The sequence below is a fragment of the Hemiscyllium ocellatum genome, unplaced genomic scaffold (assembly GCF_020745735.1).
Source record: "Hemiscyllium ocellatum isolate sHemOce1 unplaced genomic scaffold, sHemOce1.pat.X.cur. scaffold_568_pat_ctg1, whole genome shotgun sequence".
NCBI classification, from domain to species: Eukaryota; Metazoa; Chordata; class Chondrichthyes; order Orectolobiformes; family Hemiscylliidae; genus Hemiscyllium; species Hemiscyllium ocellatum.
In genome coordinates, this window is record NW_026869120.1 from 119,855 (window position 1) to 129,028 (window position 9,174).

The following is a 9,174-nucleotide window of genomic DNA, read 5'->3' on the forward strand; positions in this document are numbered from 1 at the left end:
TTTAAGGTTACATCATTGTTCATACCTTTGAGGTTAGAAGTTGGGAAATCATGCTGAGATTGTTCAGAATATTGATAAAGCCTTTTCTGAAGTATTGTGTGCAGTTCTGTTAAAGGAAGGAGATTATTAACCTGGAGATGGTTGAGAAGAGATTTACCAGGATGTTACCAGTAACACCTCATCTTCTGCCTCGGAAGCTAACAAACACACGGCATGAACATTGGATTCACTGATTTACAAATCTCCCCTGGTCAACCCATTTCCCAGATCCAGCCCCCGGACTCACATCTGCCCTCCTGAGGAGACCTAATGTCCACCTTCCTTCCCACCACTCCGTTCCACACTCCTCACCGATCTATCACTATCACCTCCTACCTTCGCTCACCTATTACTTATGTTTCCCCCAGCCTCACCCCATCATCCGTTTTCTCTTAGCCCCCTTTCCCCTCGCCAGTCCTGAAAAAGGGTCCTACGTTCTTGCTCCTCGGATGTTGCCTGACTTACTGTGCCTTTTCCACTACCATGCTTTACCTACTCTGAATTACAAAATAGCTGCAGTCTCCATTATGTCTTCGGTACAATTCTCTGTTAACATAACCATATCGTTGTCTGTTATAACCGCATGTAGTCTTAGGGACATTTTCTTCTCAGATCATGGACGATAAAAGTTTTCTCAGCGTTTTACTGATATTGTAATGCCTGATCAGTAGTTAAAGAACATAGTTTCAATTTATAAACAGAGAAGCATGCTTATGTTCTGATAAACCTCTGACATTGCTCCAATATCCAAGGCAGATTGAATGCTTACGCATGATTGATCTACCAGCCCTAACATTTGTTCCCTCAGTTCCCCCACATATCCCATCCAGAATGTGTCAAGTTTAATCATTTTTTAAAATTTTAGTTACAATGTATTGAATTGAAATGGGTTAACTGGAGACATTTCTGCAGCGACTGCGATTGATGTCAGTCTTAGTGGATCCTAAATGTGCCACTGCAAGGCTTTTCTCTTCTATTAATTAGGGTCTTGGATCAATGTGTTACCCCACAGTATCAGCAGGAGCATCACCGACAGCACTAACAGGGACCAGAAGACCCAGAGAGAGGGGGAGGACAGATCAGAATCTGAGAACATTAGGCTGAAATGTTCCAACAATGGATCAGAATCTGAAAATATTATATTCCAACAATGGACTGGAGTTTATCCGAGGGTCTTTACTGGCTTTCTCAACCTTATATCTCATTAGGTTTGCGAACCTATGATGTATTGATGGTTATTCAAGTTGGTTACTGTCCTATTCTCGCTATAGTTGGTGTTCCTGGTAACTCATTCTATGTGTTCATAAAGCCAGGTTAGGCTGAATTGCGGCTCGTATTATTTAAAATTTAGAAAGCTGGACGTCAATATTTTCAACTCCAATGAAATATTCAATTCCTCACAAATTATAACGAGCAAATTACTCATGTGAAATTGCTCACCAATATGTGAAGATGAAACAGACTATTCTTAAACTCCATAATCCTTCTAGCTCTGCACAGATCTACATTTCTATATCCTCCCCACTCACTAATCCTGTCCAATACCACCTTCATGATATCCTCGTCTTCTCGTCAGCCTCAGTGCATTTTCTGAATAAACCATCAATTGTGACTTTGTTAAATCTGGACACACCTTATTAAGTCCCTTCTAACCACATGTTAGTTGCAGAATAATTGATCTTGAGTATGTTTAACTTGTTCACTGCACAGAACCTGTCAGGCAGGCAATACTGCATGCTGCTTAATTCATTGACACATAATCTAGTGGCACGGAATAATAATCTGTTGATATCTCATGAAGGAAATTGATGTAATTGAAGTGAAACTATCGTCATTTGTGATTTTAAAAAGGCCCAGCTGCTTGCTACATGTTCTTCAGAAAAGTCAATGAGTTATATTCCCCAGTCAAGTCTGTGAAAACCCACCGCAATGTGTTTTACTCTTTATGGTTCTGTGGAACAGCTGAACCAGCCACTCAGTTCAAGATCAATATAACATGATGGCCTTGTCAGGACTGCACACCTCACATGAGAGAAGAACAAAAGTAAAGTTAGCTCCCTTCCTCTGTCTGTTTTCCTTATTCCTATACTTCATTTCAATTCAGGTAAGTGACCATTCCCTATTTCAAGTGAAATCTCTCTGACTGAGTCTCTCCCCAAGAGTGATGTTCATCTCTACAGGCAGCTCTGGTGCCGGCTTTACTGATGCTGACATACAGAGGTAAGGAACTTTTAAATTCCACATCGATGGCAGTACATAGCGAAGGAATGGGTTTTTACATCATAATAATGATACAGCGACATTAAGTGAGAGAAAGGAATTATTGTGATCATTGCTGAGAGTGTTATAGAGGCTGTATTTGAGGTATTATGGACATATTTGTTATCCTTTACAACGAATGATCCGATTGCAATAGAGACAGTGTAAAGGAATTTCACCAGAATAATCAGTGGGCTGATGGTAAAAGAGGAGTGAGTGAAGGTTAATCTGTAGCACTGTCAGAGAAAAATAAGTCATTGCATTGAAACTTGATGGTGATGCACAATCACTCGTTATGTTCTACACAGACACTGAGAAGATGATAAATTCCATGGCTTGAATTTTTTATTTTAGTTGGGGTGTATGATTCTGGGTATTTAAGTGCCTCTGAGGATAAAATTTTCAGACACATCCTGCCTTGATACCGGGAGAAAGCGTCAGGAAATCTCCATGTAAAGCAAGTAATCACCTGGGACTTGTGGAACTAAAGACATGAAATCAATTCATATCAGTAACAAGGTAGTACTTGAAAATGGTGCTAGATTGATCATTGTTAAGTTTGATGGGCCAGATATACTTCATATAAAAATGTCAGAAATAAAACAGCATATTAATTGAATTGTCAGTGATTGTGTTTTATTGTACTATAGATCCTGCAAAGACCATAAGCCCTTGTAGATAACTGAAAGGTAGTAAACATGATCCATCTATGTACACAGGGAGGAAGAGATAATGTGGAGGACTGCAGACCAATTAATTTGACATATGTAGGGAAACATTTAGATTCCATTATATAAGAAATGATATTGGGAACTTAGAAATGAACAGCGAAATTGCACGAATCAAAATGCATTTCTGACACAGAAATCATGCCTGACAAACTTCGGAATTCGGAGTTATTTCTTGCAGCATAGACCACGGACAACCATTGGAAGTAGTGTATTTGGATTTTCAGAAGTCTGGGCGGGAAAAATTTCTGGCTCTAACAGCTGCTCCTTTTTTGAGGCATTTTAGGTGTTGAAGGTGGTTTCCTCGGATTCCAGGAGCAGCAATTACTGTTTTGTATGCTGTTGCATTGTTTTGGAACTTTGGGGAAAAAATCAAAGCAACAGCAGTTTTAAGAGCGAAAGGAACAGACAAAGGAAGCACATGGTGAGGGGGAGAAACTGACAGGACAGTGTACCTGCGCAGTTACTGCCAAAACAGTTTGAATTCATGAATCGCTCGATATTGGAGTGTGTCTAGTAAAATTAACAAACAGTGAAATTTACAACTTGTTTGGAGGAAGTGTTTGGGCAATGTCCCCAGCCAGATAAGTGAATTGTTTTAACCGTGTCCTACAGAAAATCTGCAGAATTCAGTAGAGTGGGTTCTTCCTTAATTATATGTTTTCTGAGATATATCTCTTGATTAATCTTAAAATATAAATCATAAATATTAATTTAACCTGGGGCAGTGTTATGTAGAGGAATAAGACAGTTTTGTTTTTCTGGGTCTGTAGGTTGTGAAAGAGCACAAATGGCCTTCGTAGAATCATATGCGCTTCTTGTCAGATGTGGGAATTTAAAGAGGATTTAAGGATTACTGCGGATTTTCTCTGCAATAAATGCTTCTCGATGCGACTCCTATCAGATCGAATGGATCGGTTGGAGAGACAGTTAGTGACAATGAAGAATTTATAGCAGCAACAGTATGTGATGGATGGCAGTTATAGGAAGGAGAGAATGTCTCAGATGCAGTCACAGTGATGGGTTAACTCCAAGAAACGTAAGAGAGGTAAGCAGCTAGTGCAGCAGTCTTCTGGGGCTGCTGCACATTTCAAATAAATATGCTGTTTTGGAAAATGTCGGGGTAAGGGAATGTAGCACGACAGGCATGTTTCTGGTATTGGGACTGTGTCTAATGCAACAAGGAGTACGTCAGATTCCACGAGGTGAATTGTGGTCGGGGTCTTCCTAGTCTGAGGTGCAGACAGATGTTTCTGTGACCAGCAGAGAAAAAGCAGAATGGTTTGTTGCTTCCCTGGTGCCAGGATCAAGGATGTCTCAGAAAGGGTGCAGAATATTCTCACGGGGGAGAGGGGCATTTCAGAGGTCATTGTCCACATTGGAACCAACGACATAGGAAGGAAAAAGTTTGAGATTCTGGAAGGAGATTGCAGGGTGTGAGGCAGAAATTTAAACAGGAGGTTCTCGAGAGTAGTAATATCTGTATTACTCCTGGCGCTACGAGCAAGTGAGAGCAGGCATAGGAGTATAGAGCAGATGAATGCATGGCTGTGGAGCTGGTGTATGAGGGAAGGATTCACATTTTTGGATCATTGAATCTATTTTGGGGTAGAAGGAACCTATGCCAGAAGGACGGATTGCACCTAAATTGGAAGGGGACGAATATACTGGCAGGGAGATTTGCTGGAGCTGCTCGGGAAGGTTTAATCTAGTAAAGGGGGAGGGGGCCAGGGAGATAGTGAGGAAATAGATCAACCTGAGATTGGTACAACTGAGAACAGAAAAGAGTCGAACAGTCAGGGCAGGCAGGGACAAGGTAGGACTAATAAAGTAAACTGCATTATTTCAATGCAAGGACCTAACAGGGAAAGCAGATGAACTCAGGGCATGGTTAGGAACATGGGACTGGGATATCATAGCAATCTCAGAAACATGGCTCAGGGATGGGCAGGACTGGCAGCTAAATGTTCCAGGATACAAATGCTATAGGAAAGATAGAAAGGGAGGCAGGAGAGGAGGGGGAGTGGCATTTTTGATCAGGGATAGCATTACAGTTGTACTGAGGGAGGCTATTCCTGGAAATACATCCAGGGAAGTTATTTGGGTCGAACTGAGAAATACGAACGGGATGATCACCTTATTGGGATTGTATTATAGACCTCCTAATAGTCAGAGGGAAATTAAAAAAACAAACTTGTAAGTTGATCTCCGTTATCTATCAGAAAGTAGGATGATTATGGTAGGAGAGTTTACCTTTCCAAACATAGACTGGGCCTGCCATAGCGTTAAGGATCTAGATGGAGTGTTAAGTGTGTACAGGAAATTTTTCTGATTCATTATGTGGATGAACGTACTAGAGAAGGTGCAAAACTTGACCCGCCCGAGGGAAATAAGGCAGGGCAGGTGACTGAGGTGTCAGTGGAGGTGCACTTTGGGGCCAGCTACCATAATTCTGTTAGATTTTAAATAATTATGGAAAAGGATAGGCCAGATCTAAAAGTTGAAGTTCTAAATTGGAGAAAGGCCAATTTTGACGGTATTAGGCAAGAAATTTCAAAACCTGATTGGGGGCAGATATTCACAGGTAAACGGACGGCTGGAAAATGGGGAGTCTTCAGAAATGAGAAAGTATATTCCAGTTAGGATGAAAGGAAAGGCTGGTAGGTATAGGGAATGCTGGATAACTAAAGGGTTTGGTTAAGAAAAAGAAGGAAGCATATGTCAGGTATAGACAGGATAGATCGAGCCAATCCTTAGAAGAGTATAAAGGCAGTAGGAGTATACTTAAGAGGGAAATCAAGAGGGCAAAAAGGGGACATGAGATAGCTTTAACATGTAGAATTAAGGAGAATCCAAAGGGTTTTTACAAATACATTAATGACAAAATCATAACTAGGGAGAGAATATGGCCCCTCAAAGATCAACAAGGCGGCCTTTGTGTGGAGCCGCAGAAAATGGGGAGATACTAAACGAGTATTTCGCATCAGTATTTACTGTGGAAACGAATATGGACGATATAGAATATCATGATTTAGATGGTTACACGTTGAAAAATGTCCATATTACAGAGGAGGAAGTGCTGGATGTCTTGAAACGGGTAAAGGTGGATAAATCCCAAGGACCTGAACAGGTGCACCCTAGAACTCTGTGGTTAGCTAGAGAAGTGATTGCTGGGCTTCTTGCTGAGACATTTGTACCGTTGATAATCACAGGACAGGTGCTAGAAGACTGGAGTTTGGCAAACGTGGTGCCACTGTTTAAGAAGGGTGGTACGGACAAGCCAGGTAACTATAGGCCAGTGAATCTGACGTCGGTGGTTGGCAAGTTGTTGGAGGGAATCGTGAAGGACAGAATGTAGATGTATTTGGAAAGACAAAGACTGATTTGGCATAGTCAATATGGCTTTGTGCGTGGGAAATCATATCTTACAATCTTGATTGAGTTTTTTAAAGAAGTAACGAAGAGGATTGATGAGGGAAGAGTAGTAGATGTGATTGATGCGGACTTCAGTAACGCGTTCGACAAGATTCTCCATGGGAGACTGGTGAGCAAGTTTAGGTCTCACGGAATACAGGGACAACTAGCCAATTGGATACAGAACTGGCTCAAAGTTTGAATACAGAGGGTGGAGGTGGAGGGTTGTTTTTCAGACTGGAGTCCTGTGACAAGTGGAGTACCACAAGGATCAGTGTTGGATCCCTTTTTTGTCATTTACATAAATGATTTGGATGCGAGCGTAAGAGGTACAGTTAGTAAGTTTGCAGATGACACCAAAATTGGAGGTGTAGTGGACAGCGAAGAGGGTTACCTCAGATTACAACAGGATCTAGACCAGATGGGCCAATGGGCTGAGAAGTGGCAGATGGATTTTATTCAGATAAATGCGAGATGCTGCATTTTGGGATAACACATTTTAGCAGGACTTTTACCATTTAATTATAAGATTAATGGGAATGTTGCTGAACAAAGAGACCTTGGAGTGCAGGTTCATAGCTCCTTGAAAGTGGAGTCGCAGGTAGATAGGATAGTGAAGAAGGCGTTTGGTATGCTTTCCTTTATTGATCAGAATATTGTGCATTGGAGTTGTGAGGTCATGTTACGGCTGTACGGGGCACTGGTTAGGCCACTGTTGGAATATTGCGTGCAATTCTGGTCTCCTTCCATTTGGAAATATGTCGTGAAACTTGAAAGGGTTCAGGGAAGATTTATAAGAATGTTGCGAGGCTGGGAGGATTTGAGCTATAGGAAGAGGCTGTCTAGGCTGTGACTGGTTTCCCTTGAGCGTCGGAGGCTGAGGGGTGACCTTATAGAGATGAATAAAATTATGAGGGGCATGGACAGGGTAAATAGACAAAATGTTTTTCCCTGGGTTCGGGGAGTCCAGAACTAAAGGGTTTAGGTTGAGAGGAGAAAGATGTTGTGCGGCACGATGGCACAGTGGTTAGCACTGCTGCCTCACAATTCCCGCCACGGTCGACTCTCTGTGTAGAGTTTGCACATTTTCCCCGTGTCGTCGTGGGTTTCCTCCCACAATCCAAAAATGTGCAGGTTAGGTAAATTGGCTATGCTAATTTGCCCACAGAGTTTGGTGAAGGGGAATGGGTCTGGGTGGGTTGCGCTTCAGCGGATCGGTGTGGATTTGTTTCCACACTGTGAGCAATCTGATCTAAATGTAAAAGATAACTAAGGGGGGCAACATTTTCACACAGACAGTGGTCCGAGTATGAAATGAGCTGCCAGAGAATGTGGTGGAGGCTGGTACAATTGCTGCATTTAAAAGGCATTTGGATGGTTATATGAATAGGAAGGGTTTGGGGGATATAGGCCTGGTGCGGGCAGGTGGGACTAGACTGCTAGATATGGACAGATTGGACTAAAAGGTAATTTTCCATACTGTATATCTCTATGACTCTATAACTCACACAGTGAGTTCGTAAATGCAATTAGTTTGTATGGTAATTGGAGGAATACGTGTAATTGGAAAGTTAAAGTTAAGTTGGATATTGTTTAAGCGAATCAGAATATTCACAAAGACTTCATAAAGCCATTCCATAGAGTGTTGGTGAGAGTGTACCTGAGGTATTGAGTGCAGTGTTGGTGACCTAATCTAGAAAGAGTACACTGATCATAGAGGACGTCCAATGGACATTCTCCAGATTAATTCCTCTGATGACAAGATTTTCTGATGGGGAGATTTTTCTTGCCAACTCTCCAGTTTCAAAGCATAAAAGGTGATCGCAGTGAAATTTCAACAATCCATGATACATGTGATGAGGTGGAAATGAATAGGATGTTTCTCTAGCTATCTACTCGATATTTAAGGCAAATAATGACAGGATAAGGGATATTACATTTAAGACGTAATAAGGAGGAAATTCTTCCCTCGGAGGGGACTGACTAACAGAGGTGCATGGAAGCCTGCTGGCAGGGCAAGATTAAGGAGAATCCCCAGATATTCTTCACGTATATCAAGTGGAACAGAACAACCAGAGAACATGTAGGGCCTATTAGTGACTTATCAAGTTGCATCCAAACTCAACTTCATGGTAGAATGTTGTTTTTGTGACTGGAGCCCAATTTCCCCTGGTGTACCGCAGAGATCAGTGCTGTTTCCCTTATTATTTGTGATATTCATAATTGATATGAATGTGAATTGGGTAGAGGGAATGTGATAAGTAAGATTGTGTTTGACACAAAGATTGGCCGGGTGGTTGGCAGTGAGGAGGAAGGTCTTATGTTACAGGAAGATACAGATGGAATGGTCAGATGGTCAGATCAATGGCAGATGGAATGTAACCCTGATAAATATGAGGTGATACACTTTGGAAGAAGGAACCAGACAAGGAATACTCAAAGAATAGCACCACACAAGCAAGCTCAGAGGGTGCTTCTCCACACATTTCTGAATGTGACTGGATATGATAATTGATGTGTTCAGCATGGCTGTAGATAAAGCCTTTATTCATTGACCCAAGATTATACGAATTTTATATGGTTAGGCCAAATGAAATATTCTGTGCAGTTCTGGGAGTCACATTACAGGAAAGATGTGATTGCACTGGATGAGGAGCAGAGGAGATTCACCAGGATGTTCCCTGGGATGGAGCTTATGAGCTGTGGAAAGAGGCTGGATAAGCTTGAGTTATTT